This window comes from Triticum dicoccoides, chromosome 3B, assembly GCF_002162155.2.
Source record: "Triticum dicoccoides isolate Atlit2015 ecotype Zavitan chromosome 3B, WEW_v2.0, whole genome shotgun sequence".
NCBI classification, from domain to species: Eukaryota; Viridiplantae; Streptophyta; class Magnoliopsida; order Poales; family Poaceae; genus Triticum; species Triticum dicoccoides.
Window position 1 is genome coordinate 526,283,267 of NC_041385.1, and position 17,952 is coordinate 526,301,218.

The window sequence follows — 17,952 nt, forward strand, 5'->3', positions numbered from 1 at the left end:
CATGCCGCCCCTGCTAACCTCCTGTTGCGACCCGTCCCCGCGGCCAGCGGCCCGCGCGTCTGCACCACTCGCCCCGTGCTCGTCTCCTCCCCTGCTCGCCGCTCGGGGACGCGCCAGCCCCGCGCGCCCCAGCCGTTTGCCGCACCCATCACCGACTCCTCCGTGCTCGTCGCTGTTCACCTTGCCCTGCTCCTGCACCCCCCTGCACCGGTGACGCCGCCATGTCCGCGGCCAACTCCGGCGCTCTGATCGCCCCGCTCTCCTCCTCTCGCGCGAGGCCTTGCCGCGCTGAACGCCCGTCACCGCCCTCCCGTGGCGCCGCCCTCCGTTCCCTTGGCCGGCGTCGTGGGCGCCAGCGGCCACGCCGACGGCCTCGCCACGCTCGTGGCTGGCGCCCCCCCTTGCCTGTCGATCTGGGCGCTCGCCCAGTCGGGCGCCGACGCCCAGCGCCCGCACCCGCGGCAACCGCAGCGCCCACAAACCCACTAGGCCCCCTGGGCCAATGACAAGGGGCCCCCACCCCCCTGAACGTATTTATAAAAATAAAAATAAAAATAAAAAAATAAATAGTTAATTAATTAATTAGAGAAATATTTAACTTAATTAATTTTGTTTAATTAAACTAAACAAGTAACTAAGCTAATTAAACATTAGTTATCTAATTAACCTGGTTAATTAATTAGTTATTTAACTAGTATGACAGTGGGGCCCACCCCTAATTAATTCTGATTAGATTAAATTAAATTTGGATAATTAACATGTGTGTCTGACCAGTGGGACCCACTGATCAGGTTGACCAGTCAACTCTGTTGACTGCTGACGTCAGCATGACATCATGCTGATGTCATTATTCCATTTTCGAATTTATTTAAATAATTAATTATATTTCAGAAATTAATAAAATATTTAGAAAAACATAACTTTTAATCCGTAACTCGATTAAATTATTTTCAACATGAAAGTTGCTCAAAACAACAAGACGAATCCGGATACGCAACCCGTTTGTCCACCACACATCCCTAGCATAGCGAACACGCAACTTTCCCCCCGGTTCATTTGTCTGAAAACATGAAACACCGGGGATACTTTCCCGGATGTTTCCCCCCTTCACCGGTATCACCTCCTACTGCGTTAGGGCACACCTGGCACCGTTACTTGTTATGCCATGCATCATTATGCATCTGTTTGCATTGTATTCATTGTTTCTTCCCCCTCTTCTCTCTGGTAGACTACGAGACCGACGCTGCTGCTACCCAGTACGACTACGGTGTTGACGACCCCTCTCTCTTGCCAGAGCAACCAGGCAAGCCCCCCCCCCTTGATCACCAGATATCGCCTATTCTCCTCTATACTGCTTGCATTAGAGTAGTGTAGCATGTTACTGCTTTCCGTTAATCCTATTCTGATGCATAGCCTGACATTGTTGCTACATCTGTTGATACATTACCTGCAATCCTAATACTTAGTATAGGATGCTAGTTTATCATCTGTGGCCCTACATTCTTGTCGGTCTGCCTTGCTATACTATCGGGCCGTGATCACTTGGAAGGTGATCACGGGTATATACTATACATATATACATACTACAGATGGTGACTAAAGTCGGGTCAGCTCGTTGAGTACCCGCAAGTGATTCGGATAAGGGGGTTGAAAGGACAGGTGGCTCCATCCCGGTAGAGGTGGGCCTGGGTTCCCGATGGCCCCCGACTGTTACTATGTGGCAGAGCGACAAGGCAGGTTGAGACCACCTAGGCGAGAGGTGGGCCTGGCCCTGGTCGGCGTCCACGGTTATTTCATAATAACACGCTTAACGAGATCTTAGTATTTGATCTAAGTCTGTCCACTGGCCTATACGCACTAACCAACTACGCGGGAACAGTTATGGGCACTCGACGTCGTGGTATCAGCCGAAGCCTTTTTGACGTCAGCGACGGAGCGACGCGCGCCGGATTGGACTGGAACGCCTACTCTTGTATAAGGGAGGCTAGGTCTGCTTCCGGCTGCCCTCGCAACATGCACGTGTGCAATGGGCGATGGGCCCAGACCCCTGCGCGCATAGGATTTAGACCGGCGTGTTAACCTCTCTGTTGTGCCTAGGTGGGGCTGCGACGTGTTGATCTTCCGAGGCCGGTCATGACCCAAGAAAGTGTGTCCAGCCAAATGGGATCGAGCGTGTTGGGTTATGTGGTGCACCCCTGCAGGGAAGTTAATCTATTCGAATAGCCGTGATCTTCGGTAACAGGACGACTTGGAGTTGTACCTTGACCTTATGACAACTAGAACCGGATACTTAATAAAACACACCCTTCCAAGTGCCAGATACAACCCAGTGATCGCTTTTCCACAGGGTGACGAGGGGAGGATCGCCGGGTAGGATTATGCTATGCGATGCTACTTGGAGGACTTCAATCTACTCTCTTCTACATGCTGCAAGATGGAGGCTGCCAGAAGCGTAGTCTTCGATAGGACTAGCTATCCCCCTCTTATTCTGGCATTCCGCAGTTCAGTCCACTCATATTGCCTCCTTACACATATACCCATGCATATGTAGTGTAGCTCCTTGCTTGCGAGTACTTTGGATGAGTACTCACGGTTGCTTTTCTCCCTCTTTTCCCCTTTTCCCTTCTACCTGGTTGTCGCAACCAGATGCTGGAGCCCTGGAGCCAGATGCCACCATCGACGATGACTCCTACTACACTGGAGGTGCCTACTACTATGTGCAGGCCGCTGACGACGACCAGGAGTAGTTTAGGAGGATCCCGGGCAGGAGGCCTGCGCCTCTTTCGATCTGTATCCCAGTTTGTGCTAGCCTTCTTAAGGCAAACTTTTTTAACTTATGTCTGTACTCAGATATTGTTGCTTCCGCTGACTCGTCTATGATCGAGCACTTTTATTCGAGCCCTCGAGGCCCCTGGCTTGTATTATGATGCTTGTATGACTTATTTTATTTGTAGAGTTGTGTTGTGATATCTTCCCGTGAGTCCCTGATCTTGATCGTATACGCTTGCGTGTATGATTAGTGTACGATTGAATCAGGGGCGTCACAAGTTGGTATCAGATCCGACTGCCTGTAGGAACCCCCCTTTCCAACTCCTTGGCCGAAGTCGAGTCTAGTCATTGAAATTTTTTTCTAACTTGGCTGTGCGGCCCATGGGCCCGCGTCGCCATTTGGGTGGTATTAGGATCTTTTACTCCTTGTCTATACTCTAGGACTCTGATCTCTCTTCTATTCGGGTAAAATGATTTTACTAAATCTAACTCTAGGTTCTCGTAACTACTTCCTCCCGGAGAGCCACTCGATACAGGTGATCACCTGATACAATAGAAGGTTCTGAAGTTACTCTCCGATGTTCCCTCGATACTTTGTGCCATCGCTTTTGCAGTTCCATTCCATAGATAAACCCCAATGGAAGTACACTTGCCATTCATACAATCATTCCCCGTTGATCTTGTTATTACAAGATACTCTGATATTCTCTCTATTGTTCCGAGAATACTTTGCGCTTACTGCCTTGCAGTCCTTTGCCACATGAATACCCATGCGGATAATTCCTCGCACTTACCGAGTATCCGCTCACCCCCAGTTGTTCAGGTGTTTCACAAAAGTCTTCGAAATAATATTCAATCTTCCGAAAATCCTTAAGCAACTTATTGCTCTTGAAATTCTTGCTTGCTTGCATTATGGTTAATCCCATAAGTATAGTAGTCTTATTGGCTGCCTTTGTCACTATCATTTTGAGTCCATTGATTCAAAATGTCGCGAATGCTCGCAATCCTTAATCAGATCACAGAATTCATCTTTTCGGCTCAGACGTCATTTTGAACATGATCTGTTTATCGATCAATCAAATTGTCGTCGATTGTACCCCTAAGACTATTCAGCTTACCCATCCTTAATCAGAGCGTTTGCTTCTGATCCCTTGGATTAGAAATCATGATTCTTTACAATGAGCTTTGAGTTAGTCGGTTGTTCCTATAATCTAAGGCCCTTGCCTTGATTCTTCCTATGATTATGTGCCAATGCTCACATCAGCTCCGTTGTGGACCGTCAGATCCTTTGCTGAATTATCAATCCGATAGTGTCCTTTGTATACAAAAACCTCGAGGAGTTCTTTCCCTGATACATAATGCCATCGGTAAATTCTATTCACTGATATGGCCAACGACGCTCTGCTTTCGAGCTTGATTTATTTATTTCTGAACTTTGTAGTATATGTTCCTAAGATACCCGATGGGTTGGACCAATGCCTTCCCTACTCTGTGCAAACCCGAGAGTTTTCACGAGTCATATTCTCTTGGTGATTTACCAAATAAAATTTCAATACTACAACTCCATCGAAAATGAGAAGTGAATGATAGGTCATGCATTTGAGAAGTGGGAGTCGACCTTGAACTTTGTGTTCATGCCCATGGACACGATGTAGATCCTATCATGAAAGCTTCTTGTGATAATAACTATTTCCTTGATATAATATGCTTTGGTATCGGTGAATTGATCCTTTGCAATCGTGCTTCCGACCGTATGTTCTTCTTTGATCCCATTTCTTGCGCAAGTTTAAGCACTTGTCTTCTATGGATCAATACCCCGGTCCAACCTCTACTTTGATCTGTCGTCGAGTATTACACTCTGGTATCTCGAGATTATCATGGAACTGCATAACTTCTTATGAGTTCTTCATCAAGTGCTACGTTCTCACCGATTCCAATTTTTCACGGGCTCCGAGTTATTAAACACTCGAAGACACCGATAACTGAACCGTGTTCGCATTACGGCTCAACAACTCCTACTGATATTCTTTACTTACAAGTTTGTACCCGATCATGTCATTCCTAGCCTGATCGGCTATATCATTATCGTGCTAAATCTTAATTGTGCTACCTGTTCCTTCTTCCCGGAACACACTTTTGACGCTGAGCTAAGCTTACGTCGATCTTCCTTGTCATATATTATTGTCTTGAACAACAATACTTGATTCCGAGGTTGTGTCGTATCCGTGGTTCCAGTGGTCTTTTGCTTCACCATTCCTTTTGCTTGATGTCGTCGTTATTCAATGGCAGCCTCATGGAATCTTCTGACAAAGGTGTCGTGATCATCAACATTATGAGCTCTTCCAAAATATCTATTGAATTCTTGATGGGGAGTACCATCCTTGCCCCTCGATGGTTTGTATTATCATCGGCAACGTTAATGCCCTCCCTCCAACACAAACTTGCTCATGTTTTCTGTATTACCTTGAGTTCCTTTCTACCCAGCTTGTGTCATGTTCTACCTTGGAATATTGCCATCTTTTATGTCAAGAATGTCTTGGGAATTTCACCAGTTCTTGAGAATTCTTGATTTAAGTGATACTTATCACCATCACCATTCTTTTCTTGGCCCCCTGTTGTTCCTAACAGTAATACCGACAAATGGACTAGTAATTTTAAAAACTTCTAGCAACCTTATTGCTTTGAAGTTAATGGTCGACATTTCATTCTTAGACTGTTGATTATTGAATCACCATTCTAACATTGGCCGTGCAACCCAACCCATATTTCGGGTGCACCTTTCAACCAATATTTAATTCTGTATGTTTTCCTCGAGCATACCTCATTATATCACTTGATCTGACAAATGTTATGTCCTTGTTCTCATAATTGTGTCAATCCATCTTTTTGGAAATCTCAATGAATGGTCGCTGAGTCCATCAGCCACCTCCTCATCCTCTCGTTGGTTTACTGATGAACTCTTGTTTCGGAACTCGCTTCATAGTTCATTTCCTGAGAATCTTATAGTGTCATCCCGTCAATTTGTGTTGCGCCTTTCTTCTCAGGCATCCGGAGTCTGAGTTATCCTGACACCAGTCAGATCTGAATCTCGGCCAGATATGACGGTTGGAACATATTTCCATGAGATATAACATTGGCCTTTATATGACCCGGTAAGGTGATGTCATGCCTAGCACACCTGGCCTGAGGCCCTATTGTTATAGTTTCCTTTTTGACAAGGTTAACCATTTTTCCATGAGGAAATTGAATGTCTTGTTTAATAAGTTTATCTTGATGGATCCTTTGAGTATCCAAAGTTCGACCTTTGCTTGAAGACCATGTTAATGCTATCTCGAAGCATGTCTATGGTACTTCAATTTTCAACAAGAACATTTAACGACCAATGCTAGATGTTTCTTGATAAATTATCCAAACACCGTTGTATGGGTAATGTCATGAAAATTTTCTCCCCTACCTAAAGAGTTTTCTACATTATATCCTGTCATGGATATCATGCTCTGCTTGTCCTTGGGAAGGATATACCCTTGAAATATGTGTTTAAACACATTTTCCTTTCCATTGTTCTGTTTAATATGATAATCGTATTTTCCTTTCCATTGGTTGGTTTAAGGTTTCTTGTGATCTTTATGATGTAAGCAATAATATTCTCCTACTTATGTAAACACCTCAGTGTACAACTCTATTCAGTAAGACCCTGTTACTATTGTTGATGACATTCTGGTAGCCACCGATGGATGAGAACCTTGCCTATTGGTCTGCCTCGTTTCAACGAGCAGGAAAATGGTTCTCTTCGTCCCCCGCCCTTGGTACCGATGTTGTTGTCGACATAACTGACAGGCTATCCTCTGACATGACTTGCTTACATTATTGTGCAAGATGTCATCGCGCTTCCTACTTTTAAACCACACGATGGGACCATAACCCACAGGTCCACTGGATTGAAACCTGACTCTTCTTTACAACCCGGATTCTAATGGATCCTTTGCACCTGCCTTCGTATGTGATTCATGAGCTAAATGCTATACCATTATCCATCCTGGAATCAAACACCATGTTATTCTCGTTGTTCAAACCCCCATTCCACCTTCTGGCTAGTCATCGAATGATTGCCTACCCGTTTAAAACTTTGGTACCATCGTATATTGCACTCAACGAATTCACTATAATACAACTCGCGGGGTACCTTGTGTATTTCCCATATCACCGAGAGCAAAGGGTGGTATTTATCATCAAGAATTCGATAGATATCTTGGAAGAGCTCGGAATGCTGATGATGATCACGACACATTTTTTGAGAGATCTCATGAAGATGTAATCGATCGACGATGACATCAAGTTGAAGGAATGATGAAGCAAAAGGTTATTGGAACCATCGGTATGACACAAACTCGAAATCAAGTTTGTTGTTCAAGGAGAAATGATATGACGAGGAAGATCGACGTAAGATTAGCTCACCGTTGAAATTTGTGCTCCGGGAGGAACCAGATAGCGCAGTTAAATTTAGCACGATAATGATGTAGCCGATAAGGCCAGGAATGACATGATGGAGTATTAAACTCGTAAGCAATGAAGATTACTAAGAGTTGTCGAATCGCAGTGTGGAGTCGATTCACTATTCGGTGTTCTCGGTTGACGACAACCCAAAACTCATGGACTGACTATGATAGGGAAAGGTATTACTCCGGCACAAATTCATAAGATGTAGTGCAATGGCATGATATGCTCGACATACCAGGGAGATAATACTCGAAGGCATATCAAATTAAAGGTTCAAGTGGGGTGTATTGATCTATAGAAGACAACCACTTTTACTTGTCTGAGAAATGGAATCAAAGGAAGAAATTATGGTCGGAACCATGATTGCAAAGGATCAATTCACAGATCCAAATGATATTTTCAAGGAAATGGTTATTATTGCAAGAAGCTTCCATGACAGGATCTACATCGTGTCCATGGGCATGAACACAAAGGTTCAAGGTCGACTCCCACTTCGTCAATGCATAACCTTCCATTCACCTCTCATATTTCAAAGATGACATTAGTTGTTGAAAGTTTTGCCTAGTGCAATACCAGATAAGTATGACCCATGAAATCTTTCGGGTTCACACGGATTAGGGAACGCGTAGGTTCAACCCATCAAGGCATCTTAGGAACATATACCACAAACTTCGGGAGTAAATAACACAAGCTCGAAAGCAGAGCATGGTTGGTCAATCTGAGGATAGGATTTACCAATGGAAAAAGAACTTACAAAGTGATTGAATGTGAAGGACGCTATCGGATAAAATCCAACAACAGATTCGGTGGTCCTCAAGGGATCTGATGTGAGCATCGGTACTCAACCAGAGGAAGAAACAATGCAAGGAGATCAAACTATAGAATCATCTAACTAACTCAAAGCTCAAATGCAAAAGAATTATGATTTACGATCAAGGGATCAGAAGCAAATGCTCTGATTAAGGATGGATAAGTTGCCTAGACTTAGGGGTACAACCGATGGCAATCCGCTTGGTCGAGAACCAGCTCATGTTTAAAATGATGTCTGAGCCGGAAGGATGAATTCTTTGTTGGATTGAAGATTGCGAGCATTCACAAACATATTGAATCAAAGACTCAAAATGACAGTGACAAAGGATGCTCGTGAATATTGCTAGACATATAGAAAGTAACCATAATGCAAGCAGACAAGTATTTGTAGAGCAATAGTTGGCAATGGATTATCGGAAGACCGGGTAGCATTTCAAAGTATCTTGTGGATCACATAATCAACTAGGAATGAACAAATCCTCGATGAGTGTGAGGAATTATCCGTATATGTATTAAAGCGAAAATGGAGCTGTAAGGCAGCAGGCATGATGGATTCTCGGGATATTGGAATGTTTTAGGGAATCTTGTAATAACAAGAGCAATTGGGGATGAAGGTATGAACGACAAATTCAAGTAGTTATCCATAATGATTTATCGGTGGTAGGGATTGTAACGGCAAAGGGCACAAGGGTCTCGGGAAAACTTTGAAGAGTATCATCGGAAGCCTTCGGTGCACCAAGAAATCATCTAGAGTGAGGGTCTCTCCGGGAGGAAGTAATTACGAGAACCTAGAGTTAGAGTTAGCAAAATCATTTAACCCGAATAGAAGAGGGATCAGAGTACCAGAGTAAAGATCGAGGAGTAAAAGATCCTAATACCACCCAATGGCGACGTGGGCCCATAAGGCACACAGCCATGTTAGTAAAAGTTTTGTAATGACTAGACTCAACTTCGGCCAAGGAGTTGGAAGGGGGATTCCTACAGGCAGTCGGCTCTGATACCAACTTGTGACGCCCCCGATTCAATCATACACTAATCATGCACACAAACATGTACGATCAAGATCAGGGACTCACGGGAAGATATCACAACACAACTCTAAAAACATAAATCAGTCATACAAGCATCATATTACAAGCCAGGGGCCTCGAGGGCTCGAATACAAGTGCTGGATCATAGACGAGTCAGCGGAAGCAACAATATCTGAGTACATACATAAGTTAAACAAGTTTGCCTTAAGAAGGCTAACACAAAAGTAGCGCCGATCGAAAAGGCGAGGCCTCCTACCCAGGACCTCCTAACTACTCCTCAAAACTGAACTCCATGTAGAACCATCCTCGGGATCCTCTGGCTCCTGGACTCTAATGTCTGGTTGCGGCATCCGGGAAGAAGAGGAAAAGGGGGAAAAGAGAGAGCAAAGCAACCATGAGTACTCATCCAAAGTACTCGAAGCAAAGATCTACACTACATATGCATGGGTATACGTGTAAAGAGGCAATATCGGTGGACTGAACTACAGAATGCCAGAATAAGAGGGGGATAGCTAGTCCTATCGAAGACTACGCTTCTGGCAGCCTCCGTCTTGCAGCATGTAGGAGTAGATTGAAGTCCTCCAAGTAGCATCACATAGCATAATCCTACCCGGCGATCCTCCCCTTGTCGCCCTGTGGGAAAGCGATCTCCGGGTTGTCTCTAGAACTTGTCTGGGTGTGTTTTATTAAGTATCCGGTTCTAGTTGTCATAAGGTCAAGGTACAACTCCGGGTCATCCTTTTACCGAGGGACACGGCTATTCGAATAGATAAACTTCCCTGCAGGGGTGCACCACATAACCCAACACGCTCGATTCCCTTTGGCCTGACACACTTTCCTGGGTCATGCCCGGCCTCGGAAGATCAACACGTCGTAGCCCTACCAAGGCACAACAGAGAGGTCAGCATGCCGGTCTAAATCCTATGCGCGCAGGGGTCTGGGCCCATCGCCCATTGCACACCTGCACGTTGCGTACGCGGCCGGAAGCAGACCTAGCCCCCTTAATACAAGTGCAGGCTTACGGTCGAATCTGGTACGTGCCGCTCAGTCGCTGACGTCAAGAAGGCTTCGGCTGATACCACCACGTCGAGTGCCCATATCTTTCCCGCGTAGTTGGTTAGTGCGTATATGCTGGTGGCCAGACTCAGATCAAAAACCAAGATCTCGTTAAGCGTCTTATTATGAAGCAACCGCGAATGTCGACCAGGGCCAGGCCCACCTCTCGCCTATGTGGTCTCAACCTGCCCTATCGCTCCGCCACAAAGATCCATACAGAGGGCCGTCGGGACAAAGGTCCTTTCAGCCCCCAATCCGTGAATCACTCGCGGGCACTCAACGAGCCGACCCGACTTTAGTCACCATATGTATAATATGTATATATATGTATAGTATATACCCGTGATCACCTCCCGAGTGATCATGACCCGATAGTATAGCAAGGCAGACTGACAAGAATGTAGGGCCACTGATGATAAACTAGCATCCTATACTTAGCATTTGGGATTATGGGTAAGGTATCAACAACTGTAGCAACAATGACAGGCTATGCAACAGAATAGGAGTAACCGAATAGTAACATGCTACACTACTCTAATGCAAGCAGTAGAGAGAAGAATAGGCGATATCTGGTGATCAAGGGGGCGGCTTGCCTGGTTGCTCTGGCAAGGAGGGGTCGTAAACGCCGTAGTCGTACTGGGTAGCAGCGGCGTCGGTCTCGGGGTCTACCAGAAAGAAGTAACGAAGGGGAAACACAATAAATAATAGAGCAATCAAAGTATCATAAAGTATAACACGCCAATACCCGGTGCTAAGGGTGACCTAACACAGTACTAGGTGTTACCGGCAAAGGGGGAAAACATCCGGGAAGGTATTCCCGGTGTTTGCGTTTCCGGACAGTTGAACCGGAGGTGGATTGTTGTAGGTTCGCTATGCTAGGGACGTGTGGCTCACGAACGAACTGCGTATTCAGATTCATCTCGTCGTTCTAAGCAACTTTCATGTACAAAGTTTTTCCATCTGAGCTACGGTTTATTTTATATTAATTTTTAAAGTTTTAAATCATTTTCTAAATTCCTGGAATTAAATTAGTTCGAATATAAATTAAACACTAAAAGCTATGGGTACACAGAAGTGTACCCAGAGATGTCCATGTGTGGCTGACAAGGAAGGGCCAGTTGACAGTGTCAACTGCCCAGTCAGCAGAGGCTGACTGGTGGGTCCAGGGGGCCGAGTCAGCAGCATAATCAGCGGTCAACAATTTGACTGTTGACTACTCATACCTGACGACTAGGTCCCACCGTCAGTGACTGTTATATCTAAAACATGTTTAATTAATCTGGTTAATTAGCTAGGAGCCCACTTGTCATTCCCTGTTAGCTTAACTAAATTAGTTACTTACTTTAATTAATTAAGTTGGCCCATAGGTGAGTGTCACAAGGGTGGATTAGAGAGGTTAGCTTAAGGCTAACCATCGTGGTTAGCGCCGGGACCCACAGGAAGTGGCCCAACCGGCAAAATAGCACACGCGCCGGCTATGAAGCCCGACGTGGCGGTGGTGGTAGGAATAAGGCCTCCGGCGACCATTTGGGCGGCGGAGCGGGTCGTTCGAACCGGAGGAGCAGCGCGCGTGCAATGGCGGCATCGCTCCAAGCGAGGGTGGGCTACAACGGCGACGACGACGGCGTGCAGCGGTGGTCGGAGCTGACGGGCACGGCGGGACGTGTGTGTGAAGGCCATGGCCAGGGGGCGCGCCCTGGCGCGAGCGCGCATGTGCGCGACCGATGGTGGTGAGCATGAGCGCCTAGCGAGCTCTCGTTGCAGCTATCCTGCGAACTCCGACGACGAAGAAACGGAAAAGGGGGGAAACAAGGAGATCGAGGGGGAGGCTCACATTGAGCGGCAGGGAACGAGGCAGCGGGGCGCGAGGAGGGAGACGGGGACAACGGCGTCGGAGTCGAGGCAGGCCGTCGAGGAAGACGGGGCCGGTCCAGCAACAAGGTCGGGGAGGCGACGGGAGGCGTGGGGCATCGACTGCCCAGACGGGATCCACACGCGGCAGAGGCTTTGAGAAGGAGGGCGCCGACAACGGAAGGGTCAGCGCGGCGGCGGCGACGCGGTCGTCTGGGGCAAGCGCCCCCGATCCAGATCAGGGGGGTGAGAGGAACGAGGGGGAGTGGGTGTCGTGGGGGAAGTGGGGGAAGTGGGGCTCGGTTGGGTTAAGGTTCGAGGGGGATAAGGGGAGTGGGGGGGCAGCTGGGCCTTTGCCCAGTTGGGCTGGCCAGCTGGGTTGAGGCCCAATTGGGCCAGGGGTTTTTGGCCCTTTGTTTTCCTTTTTTTATCTTTTGTTTATTTTTCCTGTTAATAGTTTTGCTATTTTATTTATTACTCATTTTAGTTCTGTTCATTACAAAAACAACACCTAATGTAGTATTACTAGTTATAACACTGACAATACTAGTTAGGCATTTAATTAAAAATAGTTTGTAACCTTATAACTTGAAAAGGTATTTAATTAATTGTTCTAGTTGTTGTTTTAGTTAATTTAGAGCATTTAAATATTTTATAAAAATGTGGTTTCTCCACCATTACTACTTACGATTTATTTGACACAACCCAAACATTCTAGTTTTAGTTTTTGAAAACTTTTGTTGTTTGCCTTTAATTCAATTTTGAAGTTGGATCAGTTTCGGATTAACGCGAGATTAGAAACAGTAATCGAAGTGACGTGTCACCATTAGCAGAGAATTATTGTAGCTTAATTATCCGGGCATCATAAACGGAGACGTACTTCCCTTCAAAGGGAAGGAACTTCGGTAACACATCCTCGTCTCCATCGGTTCCACTCATGGTTATCTCTTACCTTTACTTGTGCAAGTTTTATTGTGCTATATCCTTTACTTGCTTGTGTGCTTTGTTGTTGCATCATATAGGTTGGTCACCTAGTTGCATATCTAGACAACATACTTTGATGCAAAGTTTAAATTGGTAAAGAAAAGCTAAAAAATGTTAGTTGCCTATTCACCCCCCCCCCCTCTAGTCAACTATATCGATCCTTTCACCTTTGCACCCAGGGCCGCCGCCCCGGTGTACCAAAGCTCCCCAACAAGATGCGCGCAGCAGGGACCTCGCCGCCACCTTCACCGGCAGCCGCATGGGAACAGCGACGACCTCCTAGTGTGGAGGCAGGGAGGAGGAGGAAGGAGGAGGAGGCATGGAGGGGCTAGGGTTTGACGCCCTCGAATCACCCACGAGGAGCGACCCAGGAGCAAGGGAGGGCGTCGGACTTCCTCCTTTGCTCTTTTTCTCTAGTTTTAGTTTCTTGTGAGGTCTTTGATGCAATATTGTGAAACATCTATGTATGTCTCTTGTGGTGGGATAGTGTGTACTCTTTGTAATCTGTTTTTCTTACAAAAATACATATGGTTACTTAGGTCATGTACAATGCATAGCCCCAAGGTGTAGCCCCGTACGTCATGTAGGATCAGATGTCTAAAAAGTAGGTTTGGATGGAGCAGCGGGATCCTCAACAGGAGGCGGGTGCTTGGGGACAAAAGGTGTGGTCTAGTGCGCAAAGCTAAAGAGTTTGAAGTCAAGAGGAGGGACGGATGTGTAGTGAGAGTTGTTGGGGAACGTTGCAGAAAATAAAAAAATTCCTACGGTTTCACCAAGATCAATCTATGAGTTCATCTAGCAACGAGAGAGAGGAGTGCATCTACATACCCTTATAGATCGAGCGGAAGCGTTCAAGAGAACGGGGTTGAGGGAGTCGTACTCGTCGTGATCCAAATCACCGGAGATCCTAGCGCCGAACGGACGGCACCTCCGCGTTCAACACACGTACGGTCAGCATGACATCTCCTCCTTCTTGATGCAGCAAGGGGGAAGGAGAGGTTGATGAAGATCCAGCAGCACGACGATGTGGTGGTGGATGCAGCAGGGATCCCGGCAGGGCTTCGCCAAGCGTCTGCGGGAGGGAGAGGTGTAGCAAGGGGAAAGGGAGGCACCAAGTGCAAGGGTGCGGCTGCCCTCCCTCCCCCCTCTTTATATAGGGTCCCCAGGGGGGCGCCGGCCCTACGAGATTAAATCTCCAAGGGGGGCGGCGGCCAAGGGGTGCCTTGTCCCCCAAGGCAAGTGGAGGCGCCCCCTCCCCTAGGGTTCCCAACCCTAGGTGCAGGGGGGGCAAGGGGGGCGCACCAGCCCACCAGGGGCTGGTTCCCCTCCCACTTCAGCCCATGGGGCCCTCCGGGATAGGTGGCCCCACCCGGTGGACCCCCGGGACCCTTCCGGTGGTCCCGGTACAATACCGGTGACCCCCGAAACTTTCCAGATGGCCGAAACTCGACTTCCCATATATAATTCTTTACCTCCGGACCATTCCAGAACTCCTCGTGATGTCCGAGATCTCATCCGAGACTCCGAACACTTCCGGTTTGCTGCATACTAATATCTCTACAACCCTAGCGTCACTGAACCTTAAGTGTGTAGACCCTACGAGTTCGAGAGACACATAGACATGACCGAGACGGCTCTCCGGTCAATAACCAACAGCGGGATCTGGATACCCATGTTGGCTCCCACATGCTCCTCGATGATCTCATTGGATGAACCACAATGTCGAGGATTCAAGCAACCCCGTATACAATTCCCTTTGTCAATCGATATGTTACTTGCTCGAGATTCGATCGTCGGTATCCCAATACCTCGTTCAATCTCGTTACCGGCAAGTCACTTTACTCGCACCGCAATGCATGATCCCGTGACCGGACACTTGGTCACTTTGAGCTCGTTATGATGATGCATTACCGAGTAGGCCCAGAGATACCTCTCCGTCATACGGAGTGACAAATCCCAGTCTCGATCCGTGTCAACCCAACAGACACTTTCGGAGATACCCGTAGTATACCTTTATGGTCACCCAGTTACGTTGTGACGTTTGGTACACCCAAAGCACTCCTACGGTATCCGGGAGTTACACGATCTCATGGTCTAAGGAAAAGATACTTGACATTGGAAAAGCTCTAGCAAACGAACTACACGATCTTGTGCTATGCTTAGGATTGGGTCTTGTCCATCACATCATTCTCCTAATGATGTGATCCCGTTATCAATGACATCCAATGTCCATATTCAGGAAACCATGACTATCTGTTGATCAACGAGCTAGTCAACTAGAGGCTCACTAGGGACATGTTGTGGTCTATGTATTCACATGTGTATTACGATTTCCGGATAATACAATTATAGCATGAATAAAAAGACAATTATCATGAACAATGAAATATAATAATAATCCTTTTATTATTGCTTCTAGGGCATATTTCCAACAGTCTCCCACTTGCACTAGAGTCAATAATCCAGTTACATTGTGATGAATCGAACACCCATAGAGTTCTGGTGTTGATCATGTTTTTCTCGCGGAAGAGGTTTAGTCAACGGATCTGCGACATTCAGATCCATATGTACTTTGCAAATATCTATGTCTCCATCTTGAACATTTTCACGGATGGAGTTAAAACGACGCTTGATGTGCCTGGTCTTCTTGTGAAACCTGGGCTCCTTGGGAAAGGCAATAGCTCCAGTGTTGTCACAGAAGAGAGTGATCGGCCCCGACGCATTGGGTATGACTCCTAGGTCGGTGATGAACTCCTTCATCCATATTGCTTCATGCGCTGCCTCCAAGTCTGCCGTGTACTCCGCTTCACATGTAGATCCCGCCACGACGCTCTGCTTGCAACTGCACCAGCTTACTGCTCCATGATTCAACATATACATGTATCCGGTTTGTGACTTAGAGTCATCCAGATCTGTGTCGAAGCTAGGATCGACGTAACCCTTTACGACAAGCTCTTCGTCACCTCCATAAACGAGAAACATGTCCTTTGTCCTTTTCAGGTACTTCTGGATATTCTTGACCGCTGTCCAGTGTTCCTTGCCAGGATTACTTTGGTACCTTCCTATCAAACTTACGGCAAGGTTTACATCAGGTCTGGTACACAGCATGGCATGCATAATAGATCCTATGGCTGAGGCATAGGGGATGACACTCATCTCTTCTTTATCTTCTGCCGTGGTCGGGCATTGAGCCGAGCTCAGTCTCACACCTTGCAATACAGGCAAGAACCCTTTCTTGGACTGATCCATATTGAACTTCTTCAATATCTTATCAAGGTATGTGCTTTGTGAAAGACCTATGAGGCGTCTCGATCTATCCCTATAGATCTTGATGCCTAATGTGTAAGCAACTTCTCCAAGGTCCTTCATTAAAAAACACTTATTCAAGTAGGCCTTAATGTTGTCCAATAGTTCTATATCATTTCCCATCAAAAGTATGTCATCTACATATAATATGAGAAATGCTACAGAGCTCCCACTCACTTTCTTGTAAACGCAGGCTTCTCCATAAGTCTGCATAAACCCAAACGCTTTGATCATCTCATCAAAGCGAATGTTCCAACTCCGAGATGCTTGCGCCAGCCCATAAATGGATCGTTGGAGCTTGCACACCTTGTTAGCATTCTTAGGATCGACAAAACCTTCTGGCTGCATCATATACAGTTCTTCCTTAAGATAGCCGTTAAGGAATACCGTTTTGACGTCCATCTACCATATCTCATAATCATAGTATGCGGCAATTGCTAACATGATTCGGACGGACTTCAGCTTCGCTACGGGAGAGAAAGTCTCATCGTAGTCAACCCCTTGAACTTGCCGATAACCCTTAGAGACAAGTCGAGCTTTATAGATGGTAACATTACCATCCGCGTCCGTCTTCTTCTTAAAGATCCATTTATTTTCTATCGCTCGCCGATCATTGGGCAAGTCTGTCAAAGTCCATACTTTGTTTTCATACATGGATTCTATCTCGGATTGCATGGCTTCAAGCCATTTGTTGGAATCTGGGCCCGCCATCGCTTCTTCATAGTTCGAAGGTTCACCGTTGTCTAACAACATGATTTCCAGGACAGGGTTGCCATACCACTCTGGTGTGGAACGTGTCCTTGTGGACCTACGAAGTTCAGTAGCAACTTGATCCGAAGTACCTTGATCATCATCATTAATTTCCTCTCCAGTCGGTGTAGGCACCACAGGAACATTTTCCTGAGCTGCACTACTTTCCGGTTCAAGAGGTAGTACTTCATCGAGTTCTACTTTCCTCCCACTTACTCCTTTCGAGAGAAACTCTTTTTCCAGAAAGGATCCGTTCTTGGCAACAAAGATCTTGCCTTCGGATCTAAGGTAGAAGGTATACCCAATGGTTTCCTTAGGGTATCCTATGAAGACGCATTTTTCCGACTTGGGTTCAAGCTTTTCAGGTTGAAGTTTCTTGACATAAGCATCGCATCCCCAAACTTTTAGAAACGACAGCTTAGGTTTCTTCCCAAACCATAATTCATACGGTGTCGTCTCAACGGATTTAGACAGAGCCCTATTTAAAGTGAATGTAGCTGTCTCTAGAGCGTATCCCCAAAATGATAGCGGTAAATCGGTAAGAGACATCATAGATCGCACCATATCCAATAGAGTGCGATTACGACGTTCGGACACACCATTACGCTGAGGTGTTCCAGGCAGCGTGAGTTTTGTAACGATTCCACATTTCCTTAAGTGCGTACCAAATTCGTGACTTAAATATTCTCCTCCACGATCTGATTGTAAGAACTTTATCTTTCGGTCACGTTGATTCTCTACCTCATTCTGAAATTCCTTGAACTTTTCAAATGTCTCAGACTTGTGTTTCATCAAGTAGACATACCCATATCTACTCAAGTCATCAGTGAGAGTAAGAACATAATGATATCCTCTGCGAGCCTCAACGCTCATTGGACCGCACACATCGGTATGTATG